This window comes from Leptodactylus fuscus, chromosome 3 (genome assembly GCF_031893055.1).
Source record: "Leptodactylus fuscus isolate aLepFus1 chromosome 3, aLepFus1.hap2, whole genome shotgun sequence".
Taxonomy (NCBI): domain Eukaryota; kingdom Metazoa; phylum Chordata; class Amphibia; order Anura; family Leptodactylidae; genus Leptodactylus; species Leptodactylus fuscus.
Genome location: NC_134267.1, coordinates 178,948,279 through 178,965,982, shown reverse-complemented (window position 1 = coordinate 178,965,982; position 17,704 = coordinate 178,948,279).

The window sequence follows — 17,704 nt, the reverse complement described above, 5'->3', positions numbered from 1 at the left end:
ATGGACGACTGGGAGAGCGTCCCATTTAAAGCCTGAAGAACCCATTCAAAGAACACGTTGCAGAGAGAGCGCTCCAGAGTAAGAAGAGGCCGTCGCTGAAGAGTTCTCTCGCAGCACTGGGGATGCCGATGAAAACTGGGATACCTACGGAACGGCGGCGTGGAGAAGAGATCTAAATGTAGGAGAAGAATAGCCTTTCTTAAGGCTATTCCTACGTGTTAGCGAGAAAAAAATGCTGTTTTAATGATAAAATCCCTTTAATGATAGATGCTAGTTTACATTTTCAGGACATGTCTCAATTTATATTCTACTAGCTGTTACCCGTGACTTTGTCTGCGGTGATTGTAGAAGTGGGTATATACAGGCGCGGGTAAGGTTTTCGTAGTGTGTACAAGGTATGGGATATGAAATGTAACTTTTTTTGCTATAATTCAGAGAATACGTGAGACTTTTCTGTTGAAGTTAATTTGTATTAGAGCTGCTATACGGTGTTGTGAGAAACATTACATAGTGACTTTGGGACAGAAGTATTTGAAGTTAACCCTTTCCCACCGATGGCATTTTTGGCACCCATAACTTTTTTATTTCTCCGCTCCCAGAGCCATATGAGGTCTTAATTTTTCCTGGGACAAATTTTTCTTCATGATGCCACCATTATTTATTCTATATAATGTACTGGGAAGCAGGGAAAAAATTCAGAATGGGGTGGATTTGAAGAAAAAATGCATTTCTGCGACTTTCTTACGGGCTTTGGTTTTACAGCGTTCACTATGCAACCAAAATGACATGTCCCCTGTATTCTGTGTTTCGTTACGATTCCGGGGAAACAAAATTTATATGGTTTTATTTACATTTTGACCCCTTAAAAAAAATCCAAAACTGTGTTAAAAAATTATTTTTTGAAAAGTCGCCATATTCCGACAGCCGTAACTTTTTTATACGTGCGTGTACAGTGATGTATAGGGTGTCTTTTTTTGCAGGACCGGGTGTACTTTGTAGTTCTACCATTTTCGGGAAATGTCATTGCTTTGATCACTTTTTATTCAAATTTTTATCAGAATCAAAACTGTGAAAAAATGGCGGTTTGGCACTTTTGACCATTTTTCCCGCTACGGCGTTTACCGAACAGGAAAAATATTTCTATACCTTTGTAGAGCGGGCGATTTCGGACGTGGGGATACCTAACATGTATGTGTTTCACAGTTTTTAACTACTTTTATATGTGTTCTAGGGGAAGGGGGGTGATTTGAATTTTTAATCCTTTTTATTTTTTTTTAATATTTTTTTTTACTTTTTTAAACTTTTTTTTTGCATTTATTAGACCGTCTAGGGGTATTGACATGGGTGGGCGGTGTCACGGATTGTCAGAGCGGTGGGGGTCGGCAAACATGGCTGCTCCGGAGCGTTAAAGAGAGCCTCCTGGAGTATCGTTAAGGTGAGGGGCAAGTGGTAAAGTATATGTATATGTGATTGTGTGGGGTTAGGGGCGAGGCTGTAGAGGGTAATATGAATTTTGTGGCTTGCTATGGTCCAAAGTGTGTGAGATTGCAGAGATGGTGGTGTGAGTTTGGGTTTTGTGGGGGTCCTGGCACAAACGTATGTGCGATATTGTCACGAAAAGTAGCCTATTGTTTAATCGGGTGTATTAACTATGTTTGTGGAAAATTTCAGCCAAATCGGTGGAGCAGTTTTTCCGTGATTGGGGAACAAACATCCGAACATGCAAACATCACAAACCCACAAACTCACAATCTTTCACACCCAAGTAATTTTGAGAGTTTTTTTTTTCAGGACACATTGAACTCAAAAAACCTAAGCAAAATTTGCAACAAAAGAAGCTGTATATCCGTAACGTGAGGCCTTAGCTGGGTTCAACATGTTCACATTTTAACCATAATTTGTGCATTCATTTTTGGAATATTGGATTTGGTTAATATTTGGATCATTTAGTCTTTAGATGCAATGTCACGTTTGCAGAGCTTCTAAGGTACCAATAGAGTAGAATCACCAAGGATGTAACCACATTTTGAAAACTGCACCCCTGAAACAATTTATTATTGGGCATAGTCATCATAAGTTTTCCGAGATATAAATGCACAGTACATGGTGAAAAGAGAAAATATAAGCTGTTCGGCATACATTGGGTGCACCAAATTCCGCACTATTCCCCCACTAGCTCCTAAGGTTGGGGGACCATTCTGGGATAGTTTCTTTCAGTATCTTTTCCCTTGTAATCTCTAAACTGGAGATGTTGTAGAAGTACCCTTGCACGGCTTATACATTCGCTTCCTGCCAAAGAGAGTTTTGGCCTAAAGATCATGAAATTTTGTGGCTTTTTGTTACCATAATTGAAGTTGTAAGAGGGTGGTGTAGATCCCAAGCTGAACTTTCATACCAGGTCCCGCAAAAGACTCTTATGTTGGAATTTGCACCACAAGTTCCTGTGGGAGGTACGTGGTCTGGTTAGATATAGTCCCTTATGGGTCACTTCTTCGACAGTGCAATCAAACTGGAGTAAAGAGGAAAGTTCTGTAATAGCTAAATGGCTGCTGGATTTTCAGGATGTAGCAATCATGAGGTGTGCAGCTATGGGCGGGTTCACACCTGCGACCGGTCTCCGCTTTAGGAAATCCGGCGAGTTTCCGTCTTCTGCCCGAGAAACTGGACAGGATACAAAAATACAGTGGTTAGTTTTCAAACCCATTCATTTGAAAGGGTTTGCAAAGTAATCGCCCATGAGTGTCTTGTGCCTCTTCGCGGCAAAACCGTTTTTTTAACCGGACACAAAGTCGGACATACAGGACTTTGTTTCTGGTTATAAAAAAAATCTGTCCAATATAAAAGAAAGGTAACACCCTGCTGCAGTACAGGAATAGTCCACAGAAGCAGGCAGTCATGGGGTGAATAGGTTTTTATATGCCAAAGCTGAGGAAGAGCAGGGTGCCATCCTCCACTGTATCAACCCAGAGGCCTGTGAGCATACTGCTTTATAACAAGTAGCTGGGGAGGCCGCACTGTGCTTCATTCACTTCATTTTGTTCATTAACACAAATATACTATAAACACTTGTAGTGTTTGAAACATTTTTAATTTCCAGCATTTTTGCCACACCTGCCTCTACATTTTATACGGTTCTTAAAATGCATTTATATACTTAAGCCTGGATGGCATTACTGTGTATATGACACCTCCAATCTCTACATACACTTAGTAACTTGCTTTGGTTTGTGCATAATGATGAGGGACCTGTCCAGTGGCAGGTAGAGAATAGAAGATACAGAAGAGAATAGAAGATACAGAAGAGAATAGAAGATACAGAAGAGAATAGAAGATACAGAAGAGAATAGAAGATACAGAAGAGAATAGAAGATACAGAAGAGAATAGAAGATACAGAAGAGAATAGAAGATACAGTAGGAAAGCACAATGCCAGTCATTAAGGAGTTAATGCTTAGAAACACTGTGAGCAGTAACCATTTGCAGTAACTATGGCGATTGTGCTGATGTCATAAACACATGTCTATGACATAAAGAACCCATGAGGGAAAACTCTACAACAGAAGGGGATACAGCCATATGCAACGCTGGACTTGATGTGTGTGAAGACCCGGAGCTTCATCACTCCACAATCTGTGAGGGAAAAAGGGGACATCCGCCTAGCCAGCCAGATCAGCCATAGTCGCCTAGCCAGCCAGATCAGCCATAGTCACCTAGCCAGCCAGATCAGCCATAGTCACCTAGCCAGCCAGATCAGCCATAGTCACCTAGCCAGCCAGATCAGCCATAGTCACCTAGCCAGCCAGATCAGCCATAGTCGCCTAGCCAGCCAGATCAGCCATAGTCACCTAGCCAGCCAGATCAGCCATAGTCACCTAGCCAGCCAGATCAGCCTGATACTCCCAGCCGCCCAGATCAGCCCAGATTAGCCCTAGCCATCAATGGGGTGACAGATGTTGCAGCCAGATCTTCCTCACATCCGGTACAAGCTGCGTTACTTTTATGTGCGAGGCCTGGAGAGGTGACATTCAGCTTTCTCCATAAGGTGCTTGCACAGGGCTTTTGCCCCTGCTTTGTTTAATCCTGTATAAAATATATTGTTACATGTTGGCAATGACCTTCTAAGCCCAAGGGAAGGGCAGCCCTCCAGCCATGGTTCCCTAGAGGTTTCCTCCACAGGGGGTTTTCCTCTCCTGAGCGCTGGAGGGTGACTCTTCGTGAGTCGGGGGTTCGCCATTTTCAGTGTCTTATCATAGTAATTGGCCTAATTATAAATTTGAGACACTGATTGAAATAATTGTAATTCGATTTTCAATAAAGTTTTGTTTTTCAGTTTAACACCCAATTAAAGTGTTTGTGCATTTTATTCTACAATATTTAGTTTGTGTGAATTTACTTGGGAGTCTGGATGGATGAAAAATGTCACAGTAAAGAAGCCAAATATACAGTGGGTGCGTTTCTATCCCTGAGCTGGAAAACAAGGAAAAAGTGGCACATCTTTGGCGCAACATTGTAAAGGTCTATATATTAGAAACCGTCCATAATTTAGCCTATTCTCAAAACTACAACCCTCAAATAATTCCAAACGTTTGGGAGATTTGTTAACCCTTTAAGCGTCTCACAGGAATTTACACAAATTGGAGGTGGTCTTTAGATATTTCCTTAATATTTTTTTACATTCATTAAGCCCTAAAATCTACATACTCACAAGGGGTTAAAGGAAAAAGTGCATCTCAAAATGTGTTATGTGATTTCTCCTGAGCACAGTAATAACCCATATGTGCTCAGAAACTCCTGTATGGGTACACGGCAGGGCTTGTAGCAGAAATAGCACTATGTGGCTTTTGGGGGTCAGAATTAGAGATGAGCGAACACTGTTCGAACGGCACGCTCCTATAGAAATGAATGGAAGCACCCGTGACGCTGACTTTGCCGGCGGACAGCGTCACAGGTGCTTCCATTCATTTCTATGGGAGTGTGCCATTCGGATCGGCTGATCCGAACAGTGTTCGCTCATCTCTAGTCAGAATCATTTTCAAGTGCCATGATGCATTTGCAGAGCCCCTAAGGTGCCATTGCAGTGGAGATTACGATGAAGTGACCTCATTTTGATCCCAGACATGCTTTCCAAAATGGAATGCAAAATGAAAATGGAAATTTTCCCAGATCTATGCCATTTCACTGTCCAATATATCATGCCCAGCATGAGGCACAGTAGTGTTCGGTTTCGACGAGTTCAGCCAAACTTGACCCGAACCACATTAGAATCAATGGGGACTCAAACTTGGTGACCCAAAAATGGCTGTAAAATGGGGATAGTAAGAAGTAGAGGGCTGCAAAATTGGGTTAATAACATGGCAATTACCATGCAAAAAATAGGGTAGGAAAAGTAATTAAAATAATAACATGAAATAAATAAACTTAAAAAAATATTACAAACAAATGAAATAATAATAATTTTGAAACAGGTGCTAGAGGTCCAGGGGAAGGAGGGGGTGGATGTGGCGGTGTAAGTGGAAGAGGCAGCAGAAGATGAGGAGGTAGCTAACACTTTAACCACTCACTCAGGTGCAGGCACTGCCAAGTCCTGTGGGATCCATACCTGATTCATCCTATACAAAAACAGAGAACAGCACCGAGCTGTATATAGTGAAGTAACGTCAGGTGAGTTGGTAAGTACAATACAGAGAGCCTCTCACCTTGTGTAGTTGTGAAGGACCACAACCACCAAATAGCCTGTGAACCACTTTGTAGGGGGGTTCCTCTCTAGGTGATGAGCAGCCACAGGACCCGTGCCACCCTGGGTGTCGGTAGAATGCCAAAGGACCGAAGTTAAGGATCACCGCGCTTCACCAGGAGATACATGCAAACATTCTTTATTGAAGCTCAACAAACACAACGTGTTTGGGCATACAACTGCCCTTTCTCAAGTGTATTGAACTCTTTACTGTCGGGCTGGATGCTTATACACAAGCGTGTATGCACAGAACAACACACATTCTTGTTAGGACATTTGTCGCAGGGCAGGCCAGCACCTCCAAGACCTAGAGGACAAGCTCTGGCCACATGTCCAATTTGCAAACTCAAAAATTGAACAGGGAAGACCCATCACTCAGTACCAGGAGATGTGTCGATAGATACTCATCCACCATATCAAAGTCTGCGCTAGGAGACAGTATGGGTATACATGCAGTTACTGCGCTAGAAGAGAGTATGGGTACACACACAGGTACTGCACTAGGAGACAGTATGGGTATACACACAGTTACTGTGCCAAGGCGCTAGGAGACAGTATAGGAGGGTATGCACAGAAAGGTTACTGTGACTGCCCTGAAAAAGGCAATTCTTATTTCTAGGCTAAATGTCCCTCACAGTATCAGGCTCCTTTCCCTACCTAGCTGCAGTGCCCTGAAAAGCTAAGGCCCTGACTATCCCAATCGCCATCTGCAGCCTCTCCTTACCTAGCCTAACTAACAGGAATGGCAACGGGATCTGTGACCCTGCCTTTTATACAGAGGAGTCACATGTCCCGCCTGGCCAATCATAGCCATGCCCATAGTGGCACGTCTTTGATGTCTGTGGGCTTAAAGTTGGTTGATTGGATGCTCAGCAAAATCAAAAGTTACAATTGCAATATTTCCAGAGATACACCATTTCAGTACTTAACACATCATGCCCAATTTGTATGAGCAGAGGCACACTCTCCTAACACTTTTAATCAGGTTATTATACTTGGAGGTCCGAAAAGAGTATAACGATTGGAGGCCCAGGAGAGGTAAGGGAACATAAAAAACACTGTTATTTAGGGTCGGACTGGCCCACCGGGGGACCAGGGAATCCCCCGATGGGCCTCGAGCCTTGACTATTAGTCCTCATTATTGGGGCCTTTATGGGGCCCTATCGGACCTCCACTGCCTTTTTTAATTGGCAGTGGAGGTTCGGTAAGGCCTCTACACAGGGCAAGTGCCGAGGCCCCAACCTCCTGACGGGACCTACTGTGCTGCCGGGTGCTGACTGTGTGAGGTGCTAGGGAGAGACACTCCGTGCTGCAGCAAGTTGCAGGACCTGTGATGACGTCATGTGGGAGCGGAGCTACTCGGGATCATACAGAATGGGGGTGCAGGCTGTGTGAGCAAGGAGTGGAGAATGGGGGTGCAGGCTCTGGGGGGATGGGCACTGTGAGCATATAAAATTGTGGGGGGGGGGGGGGGGTCACTGCTGAGCACTTAACACTTTATTATAGCATCTACACTCATACTCCAATGAGAACCCAGTATTAAAAACAAGGCAAAGAGTATAGACATTGATTTAAGCATAGGACTTTACAGAGCCAATATCCAATAATAAAGTATGTTACAGTATTTATTAACTCCTTAATGACAGAGGCTAGTTTATATCTTCAGGAAGACATGTCTCAGTGTATATTGTATTATCTTTAACTTACCCAAGTAATTTTGAGAGTTTTTTTTTCAGGACACAGTGTACTTAAAAAACCTCAGCAAAATCTGCAACAAAAGAAGCTGCATTTCTGCAACGTGAGGCCTTAGCTGGGTTCAACAGCTTTTGGGATATTCATCTTTAACACCAGTTGGGCACAACATATTGTGGACTCCAATGATGTATTTCTGGAAAAAGTGCAATATTCACATTTTAACCATAATTTGTGCATTCATTTTAGGAATATTGGATTTGGTTAATATTTGGATCATTTGGTCTTTGGATACAATGTCACGTTTGCAGAGATCCTAAGGTAACAGTAGAGTAGAATCCCCAGGGACAAGAACACATTTTGAAAACTGCACCCCTCAAAGAATTTATTATGGAACATAGCATAAGTTTTCCAAGATATAAATGTTCAGTACATGGTGAAAAGTGAATATATAAGCTGTTCGGCATACATTGGGTACACCAAATTCCGCACTATTCCCCCACTATCCATTCTGGGATAGTCTCTTCCAGTATCTTTTCCCTCGTAATCTCTAAACTGGAGGTGTTGTACAAGTACCCTTGCACGACTTATACATTCGCTTCCTGCCAAAAAGAGTTTTGTTCTAAAGATTGTGAAATTTTGTGGGTTTTTGTTACCATAATTGAGGGTGTAAAAGGGTGGTGTGGATCCAAAGCTGAACTTTCATACCAGGTCCCGCGAAAGACTCTTTTGTTGGAATTCGCACCACAAGTTCCTGTGGGAGGTACGTGGTCTGGTTAGATATAGTCTCTTATGGGTCACTTCTTCGACAGTGCAATCAAACTGAAGTAAAGAGGAAAGTTCTGTAATAGCTAAATGGCTGCTGGATTTTCAGGATGTAGCAATCATGAGGTGTGCAGCTATGGGCGGGTTCACACCTGCGCCCAGTCTCCGCTTTAGGAAATTCGGCGAGTTTCCGTCTTCTGCCCGAGAAACTATACAGGAGACAGGAACCCAGTGGTTAGTTTTCAAACCCATTCACTTGAAAGGGTTTGCAAAGTAATCGCCCATGAGTGTCTTGTGCCTCTTCGCGGCAAAACCGTTTTTTTAACCGGACACAAAGTCGGACATACAGGACTTTGTGTCCGTTTATAAAAAAAAATCTGTCCAATATAAAAGACAGGTAACACCCTGCTGCAGTACAGGAATAGTCCACAGAAGCAGGCAGTCATGAGGTGAATTGGTTTTTATATGCCAAAGCTGAGGAAGAGCAGGGTGCTATCCTCCACTGTATCAACCCAGAGGCCTGTGAGCATACTGCTTTATAACAAGTAGCTGGGGAGGCCGCGCTGTGCACTCATGTGTAGGCAGTAATGGCGCTGGCTGTCTTCAGGCTCGCCAAATAGAGGGTATTGCCAGTGTTTCCAGTGTTTGAGTCACTGTAGTACCTCTCCAACCAGCACAACAGGTGGCTGGTAAGAAGCATCGGGTTCACAAGGCCATCTTAGTCTGCGGCCAAACTCTGCGCTCGGGTCAGCTGTGCCTCTATATACACAGTATTGGGCAAAAGATTTAGGCAGGTGTGGCAAAAATTCTGCAAAGTAAGAATACTTTCAAATATACATGTATTAAGAGTTTATTTTTGTCCAATAACATAAGCAAAGTGAATAAACAAAAGAGACATCTAAATCAAATCAATATTTGGTATGATCACCATTTGCCTTCAAAGCAGTATCAATCCTTCTAGGTGCACTTGCAGACAGTTTTTGAAGAAACTCAGCAGGGAACTTGTTTCAAACATCTTTGAGAACTAAGCACAGATCATCTGTAGATGTAGGCTTCCTCAAATCCTTCTGTCTCTTTATGTAACCCTAGACAGACTGGATAACGTTGATATCAGGGGGCCATATCATCACTTCCAGGATTCCTCCTTCGAAGGCTGATCACACCAAATATTGATTCCATTTAGGTTTCTCTAATGTTCATTCACTTCATTTTTATCATTAACAAAAATATACTATAAACACTTGTAGTTTTTGAAACATTTTTAATTTCCAGCATTTTTGCCACACCTGCCTCAACGTTATATACGGTTCTTAAAATGCATTTATATACTTAAGCCTGGATGGCATTACTGTGTATATGACACCTCCAATCTCTACATACACTTAGTAACTTGCTTTGGTTTGTGCATAATGATGAGGGACCTGTCCAGTGGCAGGTAGAGAATAGAAGATACAGAAGAGAATAGAAGATACAGAAGAGAATAGAAGATACAGAAGAGAATAGAAGATACAGTAGGAAAGCACAATGCCAGTCATTAAGGAGTTAATGCTTAGAAACACTGTGAGCAGTAACCATTTGCAGTAACTATGGCGATTGTGCTGATGTCATAAACACATGTCTATGACATAAAGAACCCATGAGGGAAAACTCTACAACAGAAGGGGATACAGCCATATGCAACGCTGGACTTGATGTGTGTGAAGACCCGGAGCTTCATCACTCCACAATCTGTGAGGGAAAAAGGGGACATCCGCCTAGCCAGCCAGATCAGCCATAGTCGCCTAGCCAGCCAGATCAGCCATAGTCGCCTAGCCAGCCAGATCAGCCATAGTCGCCTAGCCAGCCAGATCAGCCATAGTCACCTAGCCAGCCAGATCAGCCATAGTCACCTAGCCAGCCAGATCAGCCATAGTCACCTAGCCAGCCAGATCAGCCCAGATTAGCCCTAGCCATCAATGGGGTGACAGATGTTGCAGCCAGATCTTCCTCACATCCGGTACAAGCTGCGTTACTTTTATGTGCGAGGCCTGGAGAGGTGACATTCAGCTTTCTCCATAAGGTGCTTGCACAGGGCTTTTGCCCCTGCTTTGTTTAATCCTGTATAAAATATATTGTTACATGTTGGCAATGACCTTCTAAGCCCAAGGGAAGGGCAGCCCTCCAGCCATGGTTCCCTAGAGGTTTCCTCCACAGGGGGTTTTCCTCTCCTGAGCGCTGGAGGGTGACTCTTCGTGAGTCGGGGGTTCGCCATTTTCAGTGTCTTTTTCATAGCATTTGGCCTAATTATAAATTTGAGATACTGATTGAAATAATTGTAATTCGATTTTCAATAAAGTTTTTTTTTTTCAGTTTAACACCCAATTAAAGTGTTTGTGCATTTTATTCTACAATATTTAGTTTGTGTGAATTTACTTGGGAGTCTGGATGGATGAAAAATGTCACAGTAAAGAAGCCAAATATACAGTGGGTGCGTTTCTAACCCTGAGCTGGAAAACAAGGAAAAAGTGGCACATCTTTGGTGCAACATTGTAAAGGGCTATATATTAGAAACCGTCCATAATTTAGCCTATTCTCAAAATTGCAACCCTCAAATAATTCCAATGGTTTGGGAGATGTGTTAACCCTCACAGGAATTTACACAAATTGGAGGTGGTCTTTAGATATTTCCTTAATATTTTTTTACATTCATTAAGCCCTAAAATCTACACACTCACAAGGGGTTAAAGGAAAAAGTGCATCTCAAAATGTGTTATGTGATTTCTCCTGAGCACAGTAATAACCCATATGTGCTCAGAAACTTCTGTATGGGTACACGGCAGGGCTTGTAGCAGAAATAGCACTATGTGGCTTTTGGGGGTGAGAATCATTTTCAGGTGCCATGATATATTTGCAGAGCCCGTAAGGTGCCATTGCAGTGGAGAGTACCATGAAGTGACCTCATTTTGATCCCAGACATGCTTTCCAAAATGAAATGCAAAATGAAAATGGAAATTTTCCCAGATCTATGCCATTTCACTGTCCAATATATCATGCCCAGCATGAGGCACAGTAGTATTCGGGTTCGACGAGTTCAGCCGAACTTTGCCCAAAAGTTCGGGTACCTGAATTTAACCCGAACCACATTGGAATCAATGGGGACTCAAACTTGGTGAACCAAAAATGGCTGTAAAATGGGGATAGTAAGGAGTAGAGGGCTGAAAAATTGGGGTAATAACATGGCAATTACCCTGCAAAAAAATGGGGTTGGAAAAGTAATTAAAATAATAACATGAAATAAAGAAATAAACGTAAAAAAAATTACAAACAAATGAAATAAAATAATAATATTGAAACAGGTGCTAGAGGTCCAGGGGAAGGAGGGGGTGGATGTGGCGGTATAAGCAGAAGATGAGGAGGTAGCTAACACTTTAACCACTCACACAGGTGCAGCCACTGCCAAGTCCTGTGGGATCCATACCTGATTCATCTTATACAAAAACAGAGAACAGCACCGAGCTGTATATGGTGAAGTAATGTCAGGTGAGTTGGTAAGTACAATACAGAGAGCCTCTCACCTTGTGTGGTTGTGAAGGACCACAACCACCAAATAGCCTGTGAACCACTTTGTAGGGGGGTTCCTCTCTAGGTGATGAGCAGCCGCAGGACCCGTGCCACCCTGGGTGTCAGTGGAATTCCAAAGGACCGAAGTTAAGGATCACCGCGCTTCACCAGAAGATACATGCAAACATTCTTTATTGAAGCTCAACAAACACAACACGTTTGGGCTTACAACTGGCCTTTCTCAAGTGTATTGAACTTTTCACTGTCGGGCTGGATGCTTAAACACGAGCGTGTATGCACAGTACAACACACATTCTGTTAGGACATTTGTTGCAGGGCAGGCCAGCACCTCCAAGACCTAGAGGACAAGCTCTGGCCATGTGTCCAATTTACCAAGTCAGAAACTGAACAGGGAAGACCCATCACTCAGTACCAGGAGATGTGTCGACAAATACTCATCAACCATGTCAAAGTCTGTGCTAGGAGACAGTATGGGTGCACATGCAGTTACTGCGCTAGGAGATAGTATGGGTACACACACAGTTACTGCACTAGGAGACAGTATGGGTATACACACAGTTACTGCACTAGGAGACAGTATGGGTATACACACAGTTACTGTGCCAGTGCGCTAGGAGACAGTATAGGAGGGTATGCACAGACAGTTTACTGTGACTGCCCTGAAAGGGGCAATTCTTATTTCTAGGCTAAATGTCCCTCACAGTATCAGGCTCCTTTCCCTACCTAGCTGCACTGCCCTGAAAAGCTAAGGCCCTGACTATCCCAATCTCCATCTGCAGCCTCTCCTTACCTAGCCTAACTAACAGGAATGGCAACGGGATCTGTGACTCTGCCTTTTATACAGACATAGCTACTCCGGCCACCTGAGATAAAACAGAGCTCAGCTCTGCTACACCCAACCATCCCTCCATCTACTCCTCCTGTCTCACACATCCAGGGTCGGACTGGGGTGCCTAGGGCCACCAGTGGGATTATTTCCAGGGGCCCACCCTACTGCCAGTTTTTGCCATTATGCATGTTTAAAGTGCATTTTCACGCACAATACAGTGTGCAAAACAGCTATGGCTACACTACTACTTCCTTCATGCAACCAAAGATTGCAGTGTCCCTTTGGGACTCTTTCACATTAGTGAATGAAGTCGCATTGGGTCCCTCAGGTTGCAATGTGACTCCATTCACTAACATGAGTGAAAGGATCACAGGGCAACACATCTTTGGTTGTATGACGGAAGTTATAGTGTAGCCATAGCCTTATGCTAGGTTCACAACAGCAGCAAGCTCTCCGTCATACAGGTCCACCATGGGACCAGAATGCTGGAGAGGTGGACTATCAAAATGGCGGTTACACACAGACAGTGGCAGACCTCATTAACATAATGAGGTCTGCCAGGTGTCAGCCATTTTCAGGCATTGTCAGGCAGATAAGTCCTCAGTGGTTTCTGAAACTTGGGTATTGTTATGCTGGAGCCCTAGAAAAGGCCACTAGCATAACAATAGAGTGGAACATTATCTATGGGGTGGGTGGACTACAACTCTCAACAGCTCCAGGTGAACCTAGCCTCTCTGCTACCTGAGGCGGATGATCAAAAGACGCCCCCCCCCCCCCCCCCCCGTATTCAGTCCAGGGGGAAGGGGGGGGTTGTTCATCTTTTGATCGTCCGCCTCAGACAGCGGGGGGATTGGGGGTGTTAGCAGTACCATTACAATAAATTACAACATTACAATAAATACAATGCAATGTGATATTTTGTGCAGTAATACTCACAGGAGACATCTTCCCACATTTCCCGTCTCTTCCCTTTGGACCGCCATGACCACTTCTTCCAGCTGTGACTTGACTCTGTAAAGTTTGAAACACAGACATCTTTGACTCCTCACTTCTCCACACATCCAACTATATATATATATATATATATATATATATATATATATATATATATATATATATCACAGCAGCCCCTGCAGCCTATAATATGCCCCACAGTGGCACAATAGACTGTAGGGTTTAATAGAGGTTGCAGGGGGCCCGCTGTGGGGCATAATAGAGGTTACAGGGGCCACAGTTGCACACCCATGAACTATTGTTATACTCGGGGGTCTTTTCAGACCCCGGGTATAATACTTGGAGCCCCAGGGGAGGTGAGGGAACATAATAAACACTGTTACTCACCTCTCCGGGATCTGATGTTACTCCTAGCAGGCTTCGGGTAATGTGCCAGACGTCACGTGGCCTGGGATATTACCATATAGGCCCGAATCCTGTTCTAGCAGTACCATATAGGCCAAAAGCCTGTGCTAGCAGTAACACTTTATTACTACTACCACAGATTAATCAAAAAATGTTGTCGCACACACAGGTTTTGTTGCCAAAAAGGGAAATAAATTTATTTACAACACCGTGTACATCATTTGTTGTTCCTTTGGACATAGGGATCACAGTAATATGAAAAAGACTGATAGATCACAATAGTTGACGTTTCGGTCGTGTAGACCTTCATCTGAACTGATCTGTAACAAGCAAAAGGTATCTATTACCAAAACTATTCATCATAGGAGATATAGTGGTAATGCACAACAATAGTGGAAAACATAAAACAAATATGCACCGAATCAAAGTCATGTAAACAATAACACAGTCTGTATGAAATATAAAAAAAAAAAAAAAAAAAAAATCCAAAAATAAATGCACAGATGAAGCTGATAAGGTGAATTAAAACAGAAAGCAGCATGACAGGCAATAAAGTAGATATGAAGTCAATGAGGCTTATGTCCAAATCACTCATGTGGAGCAGAGGCAACCAAGTGTAAAGCAGGGGTTAATTTTGGGCCAAGCATGTAGAGAAATAGGTAAAAGGGAGATATGGTAGGCAGGATGGTGGATAAACAGTTGCAGAGAAAACAAGAAAGTTAAGGTAAAGAGGCAAAAAAATAGGCCAACTGACTTACCTATAGTGTGAATACAAGGCATGTAGGATGCGTCCCAGGCATAGGTAGAAGCAGCTCAGTAGCTGTATATATAGTAAAGAGGAGGCAGGGATATGCAGGGGGCGGAGTCCGCTGCTTGAAAGAAGCCCGGGAAAACAGCATGTGCGTTCCACTGAGGAACGCACTCCGCTGTCATAAATGATGGGGGATGGCAGGAAGCTGAATGATGTAGGGCAGGCACCTGCAGATACTTTCTAAATTTGTGAGTGTGCGGCACCATTGCCTTTTTTTCATTACTACTACCACAGGCTTCGGGCCTATATAGTACTGCTAGAACAGGCTTCGGGCCTATATGGTAATATCCCAGACCACGTGACGTCTGACACATTACCATATAGGCCCGAAGCCTGCTTGGATCAACATCGGATCCCGGAGAGGTAAGTAACACTGTTTATTATGTTCCCTCACCTCCCCTGGGGCTCCGATTATTATACTCGGGGGTCTGAAAAGACCCCCGAGTATAATAATAGCGGCAGTGGGATCGCGGCTTGGCCTGGGCCTATTCACTACTGCCCGCCGCGGCCTAAAGTACAAGGGGAAGCGGGGGGCAGCAGTGAGCAGGTCCGGGTTGGTAAATAAGCCGCTGCCTGCTGGTAGATACTCCAGCAGGCAGCGGCCTATTATGAAACAAAAAAAGTTATTATACTTACCGACCGACCGCTGCTGCTGCTTCCTCTTCTTTCACAGGACGTCTGTGTATCAGCGTAGGCGGCGTCATCACGCCGCCTACGCTGACATGTAGATGGCTGAACAAGCGCAAGGAGAGAGGCAGCTCTCCTTGCACTGGTTCTTAGGAAAAAAAAAAAAAAATTCAGCGCCTCACCTAATCCTCCTCTGACCTGGGCAGGGGCCCGATTGAAATGTCAGGGCCACGATCGGGCCCCTAACCATCCCGATCCGGCCCATGATCATCAAGATCGGGCCCCTGCCTATGTTATATTAAAATGAGCAGCAGTATAGTCGGGGCCGGGGCCCACCGGGGGATTCCCCGGTGCCCCGGCGGGCCAGTCCGACCCTGCACACATCTCTGGTGTAACATAGCTCAGCACACACTCAGCTCTGTTACATCTCTACATTCTGTTGAAGAGATGTAGTAGAGCTGAGTGTGCGCTGAGCTATGTTAAACTAGAGATGTGTGTGACAGGAGGAGTAGATGGAGGGATGGTTGGGTGTAGTGCAGAGCTGCTACGCCAGAGATGTAGCAGAGCTGGCCAATGTTAGCAGAGCTGAGTGTGTTAGTCTGCTGCATCGGACTGCTACATATCTGCCAGCTCTCCTACATCTACAACTCCTGTACATTCAGCTCATCTACATCGGGCTGTGTGCTCAGCTTAACTACTCCGGAATAGTTGAGCTGAGTGTGTAGTATCGGACACTACTGTGGGAGATTAAGCAGAGCTGGGATTTTAACAACGATCCTATTCACTACACAGCATGTACCCCACGCTGTGTAGTGATTAACCCCCTCCCCCCCACCGGTGTCCGCTTATCTGCAGCTTCCTGTTCTTCTTGGTCCAGTCCGGTCCTCTGTCCGGTCTTCAGAGCTCCTTGCCCCCCTCTCCCCCCGACTAGTATTATAGAGAAGGCGGGGCTTAGGAGAGTGTGGGCGGGCACTGAGCTGGGAGACGTCTCCCCACTCACACAGCCTGCACCCCCATGTCTCCTCTCTTACTCCCCTCTTACCCATCTTTCAGGATTCCTCCTTCGAAGGCTGATCACACCAAATATTGATTCCATTTAGGTTTCTCTTATGTTCATTCACTTCATTTTGTTCATTAACACAAATATACTATAAACACTTTTTGCCACACCTGCCTCTACATTTTATACGGTTCTTAAAATGCATTTATATACTTAAGCCTAGATGGCATTACTGTGTATATGACACCTCCAATCTCTAGATACACTTAGTAACTTGCTTTGGTTTGTGCATAATGATGAGGGACCTGTCCAGTGGCAGGTAGAGAATAGAAGATACAGAAGAGAATAGAAGATACAGAAGAGAATAGAAGATACAGAAGAGAATAGAAGATACAGAAGAGAATAGAAGATACAGAAGAGAATAGAAGATACAGAAGAGAATAGAAGATACAGAAGAGAATAGAAGATACAGTAGGAAAGCACAATGCCAGTCATTAAGGAGTTAATGCTTAGAAACACTGTGCGCAGTAACCATTTGCAGTAACTATGGCGATTGTGCTGATGTCATAAACACATGTCTATGACATAAAGAACCCATGAGGGAAAACTCCAGAGCAGAAGGGGATACAGCCATATGCAACGCTGGACTTGATGTGTGTGAAGACCCGGAGCTTCATCACTCCACAATCTGTGAAGGAAAAAGGGGACATCCGCCTAGCCAGCCAGATCAGCCATAGTCGCCTAGCCAGCCAGATCAGCCATAGTCACCTAGCCAGCCAGATCAGCCATAGTCGCCTAGCCAGCCAGATCAGCCATAGTCGCCTAGCCAGCCAGATCAGCCATAGTCGCCTAGCCAGCCAGATCAGCCTGATACTCCCAGCCACCCAGATCAGCCCAGATTAGCCCTAGCCATCAATGGGGTGACAGATGTTGCAGCCAGATCTTCCTCACATCCGGTACAAGCTGCGTTACTTTTATGTGCGAGGCCTGGAGAGGTGACATTCAGCTTTCTCCATAAGGTGCTTGCACAGGGCTTTTGCCCCTGCTTTGTTTAATCCTGTATAAAATATATTGTTACATGTTGGCAATGACCTTCTAAGCCCAAGGGAAGGGCAGCCCTCCAGCCATGGTTCCTAGAGGTTTCCTCCACAGGGGGTTTTCCTCTCCTGAGCGCTGGAGGGTGACTCTTCGTGAGTCGGGGGTTCGCCATTTTCAGCGTCTTATCATAGTAATTGGCCTAATTAAAAATTTGAGACACTGATTGAAATAATTGTAATTCGATTTTCAATAAAGTTTTTTTTTCTGTTTAATACCCAATTAAAGTGTT